Here is a 19453-nt window from a genome sequence, read left to right as displayed (position 1 = left end):
AAGAATGTCTGTGGTAGAATATGAAGCTAAATTCACCGAACTGGCACGGTTTGCTTCACATATGGTGGACACTGATTACAAGAAAGCACAAAAGTTTGGAGGTGGATTGGATTTGGAGGTGTTTGATCGAGTAGGCGTCCTGAAATTGCCTACTTATGTGGAAGTTCTAGACAGAGCCTTAATGGCAGAGGCCACCCTAGCCGCCATGAAACAAAGTAAAGCCCCAATAACTACAACAACTGAATGGAGAGGAAAAAGATTCGGGTTTGGTTTTAAAAGAGGCTGGCCCTTTGTCGATAAGAAGCAAAACATAGGGACTTCGAACAGCTCGAGTCAAAGTAGCGGGTTTATTCTGGTCTGTTCTGATTGTGGAAAAAGGCACAGGGGTGTGTGCTACTGAGTGTCCAGTGCTTATTTCCGGTGTGGCCAGCCAGGTCATGAAGTGAAAGATTGTCCGCTCAGGTCTGAGACTACGAGTCGTCCTGCAGCAAGTTTAGCGGGATCCGTTTCTGTGGCCAAAACCAATGCCAAAGCCAATCCTGGGAAAGAACCTCTGAGACAAGGCCAATTGTTTGTCTTAGTGCCCGGTGACATACGTATGTTCTCAAAATGCATGTGTACTGATAGATTTTGGTTCTACACATTCCTTTGTATCGCATGCTTTTTCTCGAAAATTGACTAAACCATTAGAACTTATGACCTATGTGTTATCTGTGCCTACGTCGTCTGGGAATCCTATGATGTGTGCTCATGTTTATCCTGCATGTGATGTTATGGTTGGCGATATGATGTTATATGTGGACTTATTACCCTTGGACATTAATCATTTTGATTGTATTTTGGGGATGGACTGGTTGACTAAATATTGTGCTACCATTAACCGTGCCAATAAAACTGTTGTGTTTAGACCACTGGGTATGCCTGAATTTACTTTTATTGGAAATGGGGTAGTTCCTCCCCCATATTTGATTTCGGCTATGAAAGCTGTAAAACTCCTTAGGAAGGGATGTAGGGGTTATCTGTGTTGTATACTGACTGCACCATCTAACAGTACAACTGTAGAAACAATCCCTGTTGCTTGTGAATTTCCCGATGTGTTTCCAACTGACTTACCTGGGGACTTAGTTGATAGAGAAGTTGAATTCACTGTTGAAGTGTTTCCGGGGACACAACCTATTTCCAAGACTCCCTATAGAATGTCTACCTTTGAGCTGAAAGAATTGAAAACCCAACTTTAGGACTGTTAGACAAGAAATTTATCCGTCTGAGTACTTCACCTTGGGGTGCCCCAGTGTTGTTTGTCAAAAAGAATGATGGATCTTTAAGATTGTGTATAGACTACCAAGAACTGAATAAAGTGACTATCAAGAATAAATACCCTCTGCCCCGAATAGATGACTTGTTTGATCAACTTCAGGGTGCCCCAAGTGTTTTTCAAAATTGACATTAGGTCTGGGTATCATCAATTAAAGGTTAGAGCTGAGGACATAGAGAAAACTGCATTCCGAACTAGATATGGACATTATGAGTTTTTAGTAATGCCGTTTGGGATGACCAATGCACCTGCAACTTTCATGGATCTTATGAATAGGGTGTTTAAATCATATCTGGATGACTTCATTATTGTATTTATTGATGACATTTTGATTTATTCTAAAGACAGGGAAGAACATGAGAACCATCTGAAAACTACCTTGCAGATTTTGAGAGAGAAGATGCTGTATGCTAAATTGTCCAAGTGTAAATTCTGGCTTGACAGTGTGGCATTTTTTGGACGTGTAATTGACAAGGATGGTGTTTCTGTTGACCTCAGAAAATTGAAACTGTCGTGGATTGGCCTAGACTGACAAATGTGACGAAAGTCCGAAGTTTTCTAGGACTTGCAGGTTACTACAGGAGGTTTGTGAAAGACTTTTCCAAGCTTGCCTTGCCATTGACTCAGTTAACTCAGAAAAATGTGCCATTTGACTGGAATGAACAAAGAGAGGCAGCTTTCCAAGAGTTGAAAACCAAGTTAGTGACTGCACCAATCTTAACCTTGCCTAATGGTACTGATGGGTTTCAAGTGTACAGTGATGCTTCCTATAAAGGCTTGGGGTGCGTACTAATGCAAAACGAAAGGGTGATTGCCTATGCTTCTAGACAACTTCGACCTCATGAAAAGAATTACCCGACACATGATCTTGAATTAACGGCTGTGGTGTTTGCTTTGAAAATATGGCGCCACTATTTGTATGGGGTAACTTGCGAGGTGTATAGAGACCATAAAAGCTTGAAATATTTCTTCACCCAAAAGGAATTGAACATGAGACAGAGACGATGGTTAAAACTAATCAAAGATTATGATTTGCAAATCTTGTATCATCTAGGAAAGGCTAATACCGTAGCAGATGCCTTGAGCCGAAAATCCAGTGCAAATTTGTCATGTTTGTTATCCAACCGAAAAGAATTGTTGGCTGACCTAGAACAAGATGGGATACTAACTGCTATTGTCGCTCAACATATAATTCTTGACGAGATCAAACAGAAACAATGCGAGAATGAATACTTGAAAAAGATCACGGAGGAATTTGATTCAAAGCCGAGGCCAGGATTTGTGTTTAAGAATAATGTGCTGAAATTTCAGAACCGTCTTTGTGTGCCCGATTGTTATGATTTGAGGAAACGTGTTATGACCGAAGCTCACAGTAGTAAATTTGCTATGCATCCGGGGAACACAAAGATGTATCATAATTTGAAACATAATTTTTGGTGGCCTGGAATGAAAAAGAGTATTGCAGACTTTGTAGCTAGATGTCTACATTGCTTACAGGTTAAAACTGAACATCAACGACCCGCTGGTTTGCTACAACCACTCCCAATACCAGAATGGAAATGGGAGCACATTACCATAGACTTCATTGTGGGATTGCCTCGTTCTTCTCGAGGTATGGACTCTATCTGGGTCATAGTTGACCGATTAACTAAGTTTGCCCATTTTCTGCCTGTCAAAACTATTTATAATACTGATAAATTGGCCAATATCTATATAACTGGAATTGTGAGATTGCATGGAGTGCCAGTATCTATTGTGTCTGACAGGGACTCAAAGTTTGTATCGAGATTTTGGCAGAGTTTGCAACAGGCCTTGGGGACTGAATTAAGACTGAACAGTGCCTATCACCCACAGACAGATGGCCAAATTGAACGAACGAACCAAACTCTGGAGGATATGCTCAGAATGTGTGTGTTAGACTTCCAAGGAAATTGGGAGACCTACTTGCCATTAGCCGAATTTGTGTATAACAACAGTTACCATTCAAGCCTTGGCATAGCCCCTTACGAAGCTTTGTATGGAAGAAAATGTTGTTCTCCAATATATTGGGCTGAAGTAGGTGATAGACCTTTGTTAGGACCGGAACTTGTGTAAGAAACAACCAAGAAAGTGAAACTGATACAGCAGCGCCTGAAAACTGCACAGAGTCGGCAGAAAAGCTATGCCGATGTTCGAAGAAGAGATAGAGAATATGAAGTTGGAGACCCCGTGTTTATAAAGGTGACCCCGATGAAAGGTCAAACTCGGTTTGGTGTTAAGGGAAAATTGGCGCCAAGGTATGTTGGACCTTATGAAGTCCTTGAAAAGATCAATCCGGTATCATATCGGGTAGCTTTACCACCGGTAATGGAGCATATGCACAATGTCTTTCATGTGTTGATGCTTCGAGAATATTTGAGGGATCCACTCCACATCATTGAGCCAACACATGTGCTTTTGAACAATAATTATACCTATGAAGAAAGACCTATCCAGATTGTGAACCGCCGGATCAAAAGATTGAGAAACAAAGAAACACCATTGGTGAAAGTTGATTGGCAAAACCACGGAGGAACCTATGCAACTTGGGAAACAAAAGAAGACATGATGAAGAGGCATCCAGATCTGTTCCCGTTGGACCCAATGTTGTTCCAGAATGAAGGTAATTCGAGTTTGAAAAACCAAACTCTTTTAAGGGGGGAAGACTGTAATAACCCCAACCCCTGATTAACGTTAATCCATGATTAATTATGCCTAATTAGTAATTAAGGCAAAATTCTAAATTTAAATGCATGTGTGTGTTGCATTGGGGTGTTTATATCTGTTAGGCGTAGAAAGATCTGTTCGCATTTTAGTTCGGTTTGCAAATTGAAAGCCTTATCGACGGCCGAACCCGAAATTGATTAATGTCTTATGCTAATTAGAATTTATGTGATTTTATGGTAAATTTAGGTGAAATTTGACTTGGTATGATTAAATTGGATTAAATAAGGCTAAATTACATTAGTTCAAATTTATAACTATATTGCCACTTAGTGGGCCACCATTACAAACTTGTTTGGCACCTTCATACATCACTCTTCAGCCATGTTCTTAGAAACCCAAACTGTATGAGAGTGGGAGAGTGGGAGAACAAGATTGATTCATCTAGAATTGGCTTGGAGAATTAGAAGACTTGAAGAGGCTTGGCAAATTTGAGCTCCTAGACTTGGAATTCAAGGTTTAAGGTAGGAGATTCCCCTTTCAAATGTGAATTTAAGATTAATTCTTGCATGGTTCATGGAAGATTAGAGTTTAAAGTCTAGAATTGGCTTTAAGAGTTGGATTTGAGAGTGAATTCATGCATACATGCACATATTCTTGGATTTTAGAGTTGTTCTTCATGAATTTCCACATGCATGTCCACATTTTTGTTATAGTCTATGAATTCATCCTATTCTTGAGCTTAATTTTGCTTTGAATCATGTTTTGGAGCATTAGAAGTCATGAGAATTCATGCATGTTACATTTGAGTTATGTTCTTGATATTTTATTTGAAATTATGTTTAATTGACTCACCTTTGGGCTTTGATTTTACAAATTGATTTTTGAAACATCTTATACTATGAGTTTACAAGTGTTTTTCAGAAAATTAGCCCAAAAGGATCGAAATTAATGCTTTAAAAATTGGTTTTGAGCTTGGAGGTTCAATCTGAAAATTCCAGATTTTGGACCCACGCTCGAGCGTAGGACTTTACGCTCGAGCGTACACTCTGAATACATGCATTCCGCTCGAGCGTGGAAAGTAACACTCGAGCGTGAAATGCGTGTATCCAGTACTTTTCACATGTTTGCAGTCGGCTCGAGCGAGGGAATGCACGCTCGAGCGAGCACTTGTGTCTCACGCTCGAGCGTGGATCGAGCGCCCATCTAGCGTGATTTTTGTGCATCCAATACTTTTACTGTAGTTTACAGTCCGCTCGAGTGAAGGAAGTCATGCTCGAGCGGAGATCCTTTGTCTGTATGTCTGCTCGAGCGTAAAAAGCCACGCTCGAACGAGACCCCTGTTTTTTGAAAATTTTGAAAAGTGTTTTAAAGTGCATGTTTGCATCCTCATTTCATCCTAGGCATTCCTAGGCCATGTTTAAGACTCTATAGTGAGGATTTAAGGTTAGAAACACACTAAGAACCAACGACGTAAGTTTTATGCAATTAGAATGTATGTTTCAAGCGTGTGTCTATTATGTGTTATGTAGGTCGCGTGCCGCGTATCGTGTGATCAATCTACTCCGTGTGTCTGTTTCAAGGCCAACTATGAGTAATAATTTAGTAAAGTTATGTTCAACTATATCTATTTTCTGTGTGATAAAACATGATCTGTTTTCCAAAATGATATGTTCTGTATAATGAATGATTGTTCAATTTCTGATATGTATTCGTGACATCCTTAGCATCATGTGATATCTGTTAGCTGTTACCCAGTATCGAAGGTTCCTTTATGGAACTTATATCTGTCTGCACTCTGTTACCCGTACCGGAGGCCTTGCCACGGGGGCTCAGCTTCTGTTATGTTCTGTTCTGTTACCCGGATCCGGAGGTTCCTTTATGGAACTGGTTATTCGTAACCCCATGTGTATATGTTCTATTCTGTTCTGTTCTGTTAGTGCTAATGGATGTATCGCGTAAACTTAATCATGACTTATGATTTCTGTCTGTATATGATCTGGATAAACTATGATTTTGATATGAAACTGAATTATGATTTCTGAATCTGTACAAACTCATTCATTGAAACCTTTTACTCTATTATTATTCACTAGGCTTTCGCTCACAGTTTATATTATGTACGTAGGTGAGTCGGTGGGTGACCAGGGCCAGAGTTGACGGCCTTCTGTTCTATTTTTGTGTCAGCCAACTATTGTGCCTCCCGAGGAGGTTCCGAACGAAGCCTAATGCCATGGCTGCTTTTGTATTCATGCTAGTCTCTATGACTGTTTTGTTAAGTCAGGTCTATATATATATATATATATAAACATGCCAGTCCAGATACACAATATTTACAAAGTATTTACAGAATGTTCTGTCTCATGTACGTTATCACAGTTAATTGGACCTTGTTTATTTTGTATTATTGCTTCCGCAGCCCCTTATTAATTGCTAATCTGTTCAGAGGCCTTTGGTAATCCACGGATTACTGGCCGGTTACGATGCTAAATCTACAGGGGCGGGTTTGGGTCGTGACATTAACATAATTAAATTTTGAAACTAAAATGAAACACATTTATACATTGGGAACTTGATTACCGTAACTTTAAAAAATTGAAAGGTTATATAAAGAATTAAATTGACATAATTTAAATATTAAGAATTGAAGTGATACAATACTTGTATTTTGGAGACCAAAAAAATATATATAATTAACCATTATGTTAATTTTTATTATTGTAGAAAGTGTGATGTGTGAGGGCAGATCCAAGTGATTTGGGGGATTCTATTTGAATCCAAAATATGTCTCAGTACGCCTAATTTTAATTTCTAATATATCATAATATGAATTTATTAATAAAGACAGCAAATATTAAATTTCAAAATAATATTTTTTTTCTCATAGTACACCTTAATCAGTTATTCCAATTCAAATCTCTGTATTTTCTTCCTCAAGAGATCAAAGTTATTCTTCGACTTCTTCTTCCTTCCTCCAAAACTCCAATCCACCCTACCAAAACTCACAATCATCATCAACATCATTATTTTTTATTATTTTGAAATTATAAATCCTAAATTCTAGAAGAAGGTTTGAACAATCAAATAATATATGAGAATAATAATCAAAATAGTTTTTTGAAGCAACCCATCAAAAAGCAGGTAAATACTCATATAAAGGGGTTTCACAATTTTTGTAGAGCACCATTAATTATTTCTATATCGTTTTTTTGAAAAAAAATTACAGGGCTCCGTAATTAAATTAACAATAATATATTATTGGAGTTGTTCTTATTTTGTCATTTAAATAGTGCATTATTTGAGAACTACTCTTTCTTGTTTGTGCTTGATTCTTATGTGCTTATAAGTTTGGTTTTTTACTTTTTCACAAGCATTCTTGTGAATAATTTATAATGTAATTTTTTTTTTTTTTTTTGTATTGAAAAGTTTTATAATGCTTATGTAAAAGTTTGATTTTTTTCTGTATTTATAATGCTTAAGTGCTTATAAGTTTTTTTTCTGTATTTGAGAATTATTTTCTATATTGAGAAGATTTGAAATAATTTAATTTTTTTAGTTCATTTATTATTTATTATTTGAGTTTACCTTGAGGGCAATTTAAGAAAAATAACACGATATAATAAGAATAAAATAAAATTTTAAATAATTAAACAGAGTGTATTTCAAAATTAAAAGTTCATAATAATTTTTTAAATGTAAATAGAATCCCCGTAATTTGGCTATAATCGTTTTCTGAGAGTTTGACATCAGCAGAGAAGATAGTCCAGACGTTGGATTATCAAAAACATAAAATATGATGAACCATTCAATTTTACGTATACGTACTTGCTGACCAAGTCGAAAATGATAACTTATCAAGGCAAAGCATCGACAAATATCATACTCCATGTGTTAGAATTGGAGACCCCTACAAATTTAAGGGGAACTTATAAATCAGATATAATTTTTAAAAACAATTACATATTTATGAAAATATTTATAATTTTAATTATAAATTATAAATATAACTCATGAGATTTGTTTAAAATTTAAATTATTTTTTATAGTTTGAGGAATTACAAATACATCTTTGTTTAAAAAAAAATTATTTAACAGAATTAACAGAAAAGATGAAATTCCTAACTACTTTCCTATGTAACAATAAAATTACATAAAATTTTAATCAGAACATATTTTTGATTTTATTAAAACTCTTAATCAATTTGATGATTTATTAATAAAAGAGTTATTTGTTATATAATTAAAACTTAAAGGGGTATGATGTAATTTTCAAACCTGCAGAAAATAGTTTGTATTCATTGCAAACCTTAAAAGGTGTATTTATAATTTAAACTAACTTTAATAATTAAAATTTGTAAAATTTATCATGAATACGAAGAAAAGAAATATTCAACTACGTGAAAGGTTATTTCTCCAAAATTTAGCATACAATTATAAAATATATCAGTAAAATTCAAAACTAACACCCTACAACTACTTACATCTTTGTAAAACTGGTCAAGTGATAAAAATATGAAAATAAAATTTAAGATACCGAGTTAGAATTTTTGATTGTTCAAATAAGCAATAACTCTAATCCAATTGAGTTGGACTAGACGGAAATACCCTTAGAAAAATTTCCATATCATAGGTAAGAAATCTCCCTAAGAAATCTCCCTTTACTAAGAAAAATGAAGAGGATTTGAATCACAGTATTCACTTAAACCTACAGGGTCCACTACTTTTTGTATTTTATATTTAATATTACCATAAAACTTAGAGTGTTTCGCAAACTCTAAATAAGAGTTTATTTGGCATGATTTATAGTAGCATATTTTATTTATTTTTTTTAGGTCACATTATTTTTTTATTTTTTTTATATATTTTTTTATAAAAAGTTAAAAAGTATACTTATTTAAATTTTCTCAAACAACATGCAATTATTTAGATAAATGCGCTTATTTTAGTCATATCATCTTTTTATTTTTCTGCACATCTTTTCATAAAAACTAAAAGAATATATTTATTTATATCATTCCAAACAACCTCTTAATAGATTATAATTTCAATAAAAATAAAATACAACACATAATTAATATAAAGAAGCTTCAAACAATAAGAGAGAAATTCCAAATAAATATACGGAAAATATAAGATAGCATTTGGTAGAGCTTGTTAAATATTATTATTTGATAATACGGTTGTATTTTGAGTTTGGGTCATGCTACATCCCCCTAAAAACATCCCCCCTAATCCCCCTAATTTCCATATCAAGTAAAAAAAAAAAAAAAAAAAGTAAAAAGTTGCCAAAATTGGAAATTAGGGGGATTAGGGGGGAAGTTTTTAGGGCTCCAAATCATTTCTCTTTGAGTTTATAAGTTTTGGAATTATGATTTGAATGTAGAAAATTTATTTGGTTATGAGTTTTGAAAAGAGTTTTGAATTGAGTTTTGAGTTGAGTGTTGGATTGAGTTTTGAATGTTTGATGTGACATGTGAAATAAGAAAATTTAGTTATGAGTTTTGGAAAGAGTTTTTAAAACTTAATTCAAATTGTTATAACTCATAACTAAACACACTACTCAAAACTCTATTGAAAATTCTGATCAACATTCACAACTAAACTCTTTTTAAAATTCAATTAAAAAAATTAATTATTAACAAAGAATAACATTAATCAATTTTTTTAATTGAAAATATTACAAAGGAAATAATTTCTTTTTTCAAAATAAATATTCAATTACTGATTTAAAATAACTTTTATTGTATATTTGATTTGAATTATTTTTAAAAAAATATTTTTGATTTAAAATATAAAAAAATAAAAATATGTTATTTTTGTTTAAAAAAATCAAAAACAAATTCCTTTTTTTTTTTGTTTTTCCAAATAATAGGTGCCATTTGCCAAAAAAAAAAAAAAAAAACTCTATTCCGGTCAACCGATGGGAGGACAACTGGAAAGACCAAAATCGCTCTTTTCAAAATTCAAAATTCAAAAACTCATTGTATTGCCAAACATGTTTTCAAATGAATTTTGAAATGTGACTTAGAATCAATCTTGAAAATTTAAACCAAATAATATGTTGCAAATAATTCTGAAATTAAGGTTCCAGAGGTACACCAACACAGCCCAAGTGACGCATATATAGAGAAATTCAAACCAATGATCCCCTTAATGAAATGTAAAGTTTATGACAGGGAACTAGTCCCATTGATTACCTTTCTTCAATCCTAATGATAAGAATCAAAGAATTAAATCGGCAATTATGCAACGAGAGAAACTTATAACTATTAATTCATTTTATTTATTTTGTAAATATACTTTTAATTCCTGTGGTTTGATTCAAATATATTAATTTAAAGAATTTGATTTTTTATATTTTTAATTTAGTTTTAATTTGGTCATTTCGTAAAACTTTAACATTAAAATTAATAATTTTGTTATACGTGTAACTCTCCTAAGACATGCATGTAAAAGAAATTAATGGTTATTTGCAGTGGCGGGAGTAGAATTTGTGCAAAGGGGGAGCTAAAGCAAAATTATTTAGATTTTAGAGGAATTGAAATAACATCATATAGATTTCGGAAATTAAAATATTAATTTATCTTACAAAAATTCAAAATGACATGAAAGTAATAGAATTTTTCAAAGGTTTGGGGTGATTAAAATATTAATTTGTTTTATAATTACTAAAAATTGCATATAATTCAAATTGAAAAATTTTAAAAAAATAGAAAAAATAGAAAAAAATGAAAAAAAAAATGAATTAGAAAACAAATAGAAAAATTAGAAACAAAATTAAATATAATTCAAATTGAAAAATTAAATTTAAAAAATTACTTGATTTTCTACTTTTTCAATTCTGTTTTTTTAACTGAATTTGGAATCACAAATATGTTCATGTTTGCTGATGTGGCATGTTTGGCAATTACTATTTTACTTATCAAATTTGAGAACAGATATGGCATTTGTTATCTTTAACAAGTAAAATAACAAGTCATTGGAGACTCACTTTTTATCACTCTTGTTAAATTATAGCTTTGATAATTGTTTTGTGCTCTTATATATAAAGAATTAAATTGACACAATTTAATATTAGAATTAAAATAGCACAAAACTTTTATTTTTGGAGATTAAAAAAAAAAAGTAATTAACCATTATTTTAATTTTTATTATTGTATTAAGTGTGACGTGTGAGGGCAGATCCAAGTGATTTGACTAATCGTTTTATGAGAGTTTGATATCAATAGAGAAGATGGCCCAGACATTGGACCATTCAATTTTCGTACGGACTTGTTGGTGGGCTTGGGTTGAAAACCCAAGTCGAAATGACGTAACTTATCGAAGCAAGTCATTGACAAATATCATACTCAATAGGTGCGCTTGATCCGCCGGATTAGGGACTATTCACTGTTAAAATTGTAATTTGAGAAAAAAAATTTATTCGGCGTTGGTATTTTTTTTTTGATCTGCGAGACATAAGTTCGGTTAGATTTCTCATCCTCTATATGTGAAATTATACTCTTCAAGGGGTGTGAAATAATTTCTATCGAATTATTTATTGTTGGCATTAGATCGTAAAATGATTATTTTGACCATCTACTATTTAATTATGTATTTTAATTAAAAAAATAACATATATTTTTATTGATATTTTATTTATTTAATTTAAAAAAAATAAATTTATTTAATTGTGTAAAAAATAAAATAAAATAAATTTGTATTTAATCTAGCTAAAAATAATTAAAATATTAAAGATATGTTTAATATTGCTATTATTTAGTAAACAATTGAAAAAATAGTAAAATAGTCTTTTGATCATTTATCATATTCAATCCATCCAACCAAATATTGAATTCACTAAAAATAATCATTTCTAAATATCTCATACCATGAGAAAACAAACACAAAATACACATCCAATCCAACCAAATAGTCCGACAGATTCACACTCGTAGAATTCAAGTCCGATAGATCTAATCCCTCTTTATACAGTCTATCCAATCAAACATGGAGACCCCTACAAATTAAAGGGGAAATTATAAATCATATATAATTTTTAAAAACAATTACATATTTATGAAAATATCTATATAAATTATAAATATATCTAATGAAATTTGTTTAAAATATGAATTGTTTTTTTGTAGTTTTAGAAATTACAAATACATCTTTGTTAAAAAATTTATTTAACAGAATTAATAAAAAAAAATAAAATTCCTAAGTACTTTCTTACGTAACAATAAAATTACATGAATTTTTAATTAAAATATATTTCTGATATTATTAAAAACTCTTAATCGGTATGATGATTTATTAATAAAAGAGTTATTTGTTACGTAATTAAAACTTAAGGGGGCATGACGTAATTACAAAAAGTAATTTGTATTTATTGCAAATTGTAAGGGGTGCATTTATAATTTAAACTAACTTTAATAATAAAAATTTGTAAAATTTATCATGAATATGAAGAAAAAAAATATTCAACCACGTAAATGGTTATTTCTCCAAAATTTAGCATACAAATATAAAATAAATCATCAAAATTCAAAACTAACATCCTACAATACATCTTTGTAAAACTGATCAAGTGATAAAAATATGAGAATAAAATTTAAAGTTATCAAGTTAGAATTTTTGATTGTTTAAATGAGTGATAACTCTAATCCAATTCAACTGGACTGGACGAAAATGCCCTTCAAAAAATTTCCATATCATAGGTAAGAAATGAAAATCTCCCTTTACTAAGAAAAATGAAGAGGATTTGAATCACAGTATTCACTGAAAACTACAGGGTCCACTACTTTTTGTGTATATTATCACCATAATACTTTGTTTGACATTTGGCATGACCCATATTAGCATATTTTTATATGATTTTATTTTTTTAAGTCATATTATCACTTTATTTTTATTTTTTTGTATATCTTTTCGTAAAAAGTCAAAAAGTATATTTATTTAAATCATTAGAAATAATCTCTACGTGCACTTATTTAAATAAATATGCTTATTTTAGTCACATCACATATTTATTTTTCTACATATCTTTTTATAAAAAGTTAAAAAATATATTTATTTGGATCATTATAAACAACTTATAATTACAATAAAAATAAAATACAATACATAATTGATATAAAGAAACTTCAAACAATAGGAGAAATTTGGGAAATATAACTAACACATGTATAGAGAAAGAAAAATGCTAGGGATCTCAAATGTTTTAAGGTGAATTACACTGACTGTTCCTGTAGTTTGGGTTTTATGTCATTTTGATCCATGACTTTTCAATTGTGACACATTTTACTTTAAATTTTGAATCTTGTTCCAAATAAGGACAATTAAATATGTCATTGTTCAATTTAAGGGCAAAGTCGTCAATTTGATAAAATATAAACTAATTTGACAAAAATAAATGTCAAAAAAATATTTTTGAATTTTTAAAAATTATTTCTACCTATTAAAGATAAAATTATGTAAAATTAATAATTTTTTTAGATATTTATTTATTTATTTTTACCAAAATAATTGTTATTATGTGCTTGGATGATGATCATGTAATGGGTAGTTATTTTTATTTTCATTAAATTAGTTTCTATTTTTTCAAATTTCAAATATGAAGATAACTTTGATATCATTATTAAATCAATCCATTAAATTAAAAAATCCAAAATTAAAAACATTTCATGTATTAAATATATTAATTATACATTAAAAACCTAACAATCACCCATTATATGATCATCATCCAAACACATAATAAAAACTAATTTGGTAAAATAAATAAATAAATAAATGTCTAAAAGATTTATCAATTTTATATAATTTTATCTTTGGTGGGTAGAAATTATTTTTAAAAATTCAATAATATTTTTTTGACATTTATTTTTGTCAAATTAGTTTTTATTTTATCAAATTGACGACTTTGCTCTTGAACTTGAGTAATGGTATCTTCAATTGTCCTGATTTGAAACAAGATTTAAAATTCAGGATTAAATGTGTTACAATTGAAAAATCATAGACCAAAGTGTCATAAGCCCCAAATTATAAGGACTGTTAATGTAATTTATCCAATGTTTTATTAAATATTCTATCAAATATTTCACATAGGTGTGAAACCCACACCATATGAGTCCTATATAAGTCTCACATTCATGTGAGATATTTAATAGAACATTTAATAAAATATTTAAAATCCCTAATATTAATCATAGAGAAATTCAAACCAATGATCCTCTAATGAAATGTAAAGGTTATGAGTTACCTTTCTCCAGTCCTAATCATAAAGAATCAAAGAATAAAATCAGCAATTATGCGAGGAGAGAAACATATGCCTTGTTTGGTTGCTTTTGAAAAATAAATTTTGGAGAAAATTTTTAAAAATTTTGTTTAGTTTAGTGATTTTGAAAAAAAAAAATTCCAAAATCTTTCTCTCGTACACATCAATCAATCATTTTTTTTTCTTCTCTCTCATTCTCAATCATTTTTTCTCTTACACACATCTACTCAATTATAACAAAATATCAAATCCCAAACTCTCATACTCCAAAATTATTTTCAAAATATATAACCAAACAAATCAAAAAAATTTCTAAACTCTCCCTCCAAAATCTTTTCTGAAAATTTATCTTCCAAAATTAAACCAAACACACCCTTAATTCCTGTAAATACATTTTTAGTTTCTGTATTTTGATCCAAATATTTTTATTTAAATAATTTGATTTTTTTACATTTTTAGTTTAATTTTAATTTGGCCATTTTGTTAAACTTAGACATTAAAATTAACGATTTTGCCATACGTGTAACTCTCCTAAGCCATGCACGTAGAAGAAATTTATGGTTATTTGCAGTGGCGGGTGCAGGAATTGGGTAGAGGGGGAGCTAAAGCAAAATTTATTTAGATTTTAGAGGAATTGAAATAAGATTATATAGATTTTGAAAATCAAAATATTAATTTATCTTACAAAAACTCAAAATGACATGAAAGTAATAGAATTTTTCAAAAGTTGGGGTGACTAAAATACTAATTTATTTTAAAATTACTAAAAATTGCATGAAAATAATGAAAATTTTCAAAATTTAGGATAGCAAAAGTAAAATTATTTAGATTTTAGAGAGGTTAGAATAAAATCATATGTATATTGAAGGGGTCAAAATGCAAACTTCTTTTATAAATATTCAAAATTGTATGGTGAAAGTGCAATTTTCCAAAAGTTTTGGGGGGGGCTGGCGGTGCCCCCCTATCTGCCACTCCATGTGTCCACCAATGGTTATTTGGACAGAAAGACCAATTGAAACTAGACTTAAAGTATAAAGATTAAATTGTTTAAATTAAAATAATAAGAACCAAACTAAAATTTGGGTCAAAATAAAAGGTTGAAAAGTGTAATTTGCCTTTTTTTTTTGTTTTGTTTTGGTGTCTATATGATGTATATTTATAATTTTGGAAATTCTATAATACACACTACAATCATTTGTCGAATTATAACGTTTGTGGACATTTTCCCCCGCACGGTTTTTCTTGCCTCGTTGTGGAAGGAGGACAAGGATAGATTTTGCTTTCCTTGCCTGTTTTACCCGACCTTGCCCGAATATTTATATGTATATAATATATATAATTTAATTTTTCATTATAATAAAATTAAAACACTAGAATATTATAATTAATATTTATTTTTAATCATTTATTTATTTATTTTTATTTGTTATAATTCTTATTAGGTATGAATTATTATTCATAATATACTATAACTTTTATTAATATTTTTATTTTTTAACTAATAAAAAAAACCCGTCCCCCGCCCTGCACCTGCCCTGTACCACCATCTCTGATTTGCCCCGCACCCGATATGAAATAAGATAGGAGAAGAATATGACAAATCCGACTAAATCCGAGTTATGACCATCCCTACCCATTGTGGTGTTGATTATAACTTATTTATGACTTATTGTAGTAATTATAACTCATTGTGAAATTAGTTAAGATCTATTTTAATTTTAATCAAAAATGTTTTTATTTATGCTAATGTTTAATTATGACTCATTTTAAAATAACCCTTATTGTTCAGATATATTTAAATCGTGACGCTTGACCGGTGGGGTGGTGGTTTGTGTGATAGAAAAATCATCCTCACACGTTTTTCTTTTGCTTTCACATGGAAGGAATTTGAGAGAGAGAAAATGAGGTTCTTCTAATTTCGCATTGTTTCCAAAAATTATTATCTGTTATTAAAAATAGAAAAATTAAGAAATGACACTATAAATTTGTTATTTTTATTTATCACAGAATTTCTCATAAAGCATTCAATTCTCAAGATGCACCCTTAGAATTTTTTACTTATTTTTTAATTTGGAAGACTGTTTTGCCAAAAAAAAACAACAAACAAACAAACAAACGCAAGCACAAACACTTTATATGATTTTTTTTAGGTTAATTATATTTTTAGTTTTAAAAATATGGACCTTGTGTTATTTTGGTAGAGATAATAAACGAGCCGAACAAGCTGAATAGTTAACTGTTCAACCTTGGTTTGATAACTTTAACGAATTTTAAAATTTGTTTAAACTTGGTTCGTTAAACTTTCGAGTCAATTTCAAACGAGTTTTGTTTATGCTTGCTTCGTTAAACTTTCAAATCAATCTCAAACGAGTTTTTATTGAGTCGAACTTGAGTAGTTTAATATTTTATGTAATTTAAGCTAATTGAACCAAACCAAACGATCAATTGACTATTCAAACTTAGTTTGAAAACAATAACATGCTCTTAAATGTGTTCAAACTTGGTTTGTTTATTTAACGAATTGAGCTCGAACGAGCTTTTAATTAGCCAGACACGAGTCGAGCTCGAGTTGCTTAGTTCGTTTATCACCCCTACATTTTGGTCCCTAATATATAAAAGTGTTTCAATTTAGTCTACAAAAAATAAAAGTATTTCAATTTGATTCCTGATAATTAACTTGTATCAATTTAGTTATCAATGTATCAAAATTGTTTAAATTTAGTATCCCAATCTCCTCTAATGCTCAAATTATGTTTTTAACATAATCAGATTGTGAAATTAAATTGAAACACATTTTATACATTGGGAACTTGATTACCATAATTTTAAAAAATTAAAAGGCTTTTATATATAAAGAATTAATTGTCACAATTTAAATATTAAGAATTAAAACAACACAACACTTTTATTTTGGGGATTAAAAAAAATATAATTAACCATTATTTTAATTTTTATTAGTGTTTTAAGTGTGACGTGTGAGGGCAGGACCAAGTGATTTGGCTAATCGTTTTTTGATAATTTGATATCAACAGTGAAGATGACCCAGGCGTCCGATTATGAAAAACTTAGAAGATGATGAACCATTCAATTTTCGCACGTACTTGGTTGGTGGGCTTGGGTTGAAAGCCGAAGTCAAAATTACGTAAACCATTGACAAATATCGTACTCCATGTGTTATAATTTTTAAACAATTACATATTTATGAAAATATTAATAATTTTAGTATAAATTACAAATACACCTCATGAGATTTGTTTAAAATGTGAATTGTTTCTTATAATTTTAGAAATTACAAATACAGCTTTGTTAGAATTTTTTATTTAACAAGATTAATAGAAAAAAATGAAATTCCTAACTACTTTCCTACATAACAATAAAATTACATGAATTTTTAATTAAAATATATTTTTAACATCATTAAAAGCTCTTAATCGATTTGATGATTTATTAATAAAAGAGTTATTTGTTACATAATTAAAAACTTAAAGGGGCACGATGTAATTTTCAAAACTACAAAAAGTAATCCATATTTATAACAAACTTTAAGGGGTGTACTTATAATTTATCCTAGTTTTAATAATTAAAATTTGTAAACTTTATTATGAATCTGAAAAAAAGAAAAAAAAAATTCAACCGCACAAATTGGTTATTTCCCCAAAATGTAGCATACAAATATAAAATACATCATCAAAATTCGAAACTAACACCCTACGACTACTTACATCTTTGTAAAACCGGTCAAGTGATAAAAATATAACAATAAAATTTAAGATATCGAGTTAGAATTTTTGATTGTTGAAATAAGTTATAACTCTAATCCAATTAAACTAGACTGGACGAAAATATCCTTCAAAAAAATTTCCATATCATAGGTAAGAAATCTCCCTTTACTAAGAAAAATGAGGAGGATTTGAATCACAGTATTCATTGAGAGTATGTTTGGTACGATAAAATGAAATGAAGTGAGAATGGAATGAGAGTAAGAATGGAATACAAGGTGGAACGGAATGGAATGTCCATTCGTATTCCATTGTTTGGCTGCTAATAGAATAACATAGGAACAAAAGTGTAACAACCACCTCCTTAATTGACTGCTAATTATGTGATTTGCCATAATTATTGTGTTTATCTATTCAGTAATTGCCATGTGATATTTGCATTGTGATTGTACGGGCACGAAATATTCATCCCGTATAATCCTGTTGATCAAATTTACACTTCTCCGTACGTCGTCGCTTTACTCTCTGAAAATATAAACATGAGCTAGCCGGCGGGTGTGTGCCGGATACCTCTCCGATGCCTAAGTCAGCAAAGTGGACAAATAGACAAAAAGCTCTGTATGTTCGGGAATCAAAGTTGGGTTACCTCTCCATGGGTGATGTTGTGAGCATTTATAGGTTCCTCGTGACACAATCCTAGTAGGATTCTTACTCCTCCATGTAGAGTCCTCTTAGGAGTCATACTCCTGAAAGATAATGCTTATCCTTCTACACCCTCCTCACTGCTTAAACCAAGTGAGATGGTTTTACTATGGTCGGATTCCAATATGACCGAGGTAAGCAGGGCTGTACTGAGCCGCAGACTAGACCGAGATAACTATAGCTCAGCTCTTCCATTCACTGCTTTTACCCAGTTTCACCCAGTGCTAACCATGGTATGTCTCGACCGAGATAACCAATAACGTGGTCCCGACCGAGCTTACCGTAAGCTCTTTGGGACCGAAATAACTTCATACCTCCTTTGGACCGGAGTAACTTTACGGCCTTTTTACTCAGTCCTTTGTACTGTGGCCCATAACGGCCCATTACCCAGCTCGGCCCAATTTTTCATATAAATTTCCCTCTCAATTGCCCCTTAATTCCATCTGCGCAGCATAATAGGGATTACCTTGTCTACCAGCCGAGCTAAAAACTTTAACCTTACTACTGAGCTAAGCTTTTAAGCTTTTCCAGCCGAGCTAAAATTCTTTTAGCCTTTCCAGCCGAGCTAAATTCACACCAGGTTGTACCTGTCCGGTCAAAATGTCTCTTCAATCATAACAACTGAATCACTTCTTATCCCCAAGGACACATGGCATACTCTCATTGGCTGAAGGTAGCTGTCACGCCGTTTTCGTACCTCGTGTTTTTTGAACAGTCCCGCCCAAATTTTGGGCCTTCCATCAAAACAAACCCTTTTGTTCTCTTTTGAATCACTCA

This window comes from Camellia sinensis, chromosome 10 (genome assembly GCF_055761805.1).
Source record: "Camellia sinensis isolate YWXY chromosome 10, ASM5576180v1, whole genome shotgun sequence".
NCBI lineage: Eukaryota > Viridiplantae > Streptophyta > Magnoliopsida > Ericales > Theaceae > Camellia > Camellia sinensis.
Note: the sequence above shows the minus strand (reverse complement) of the source record.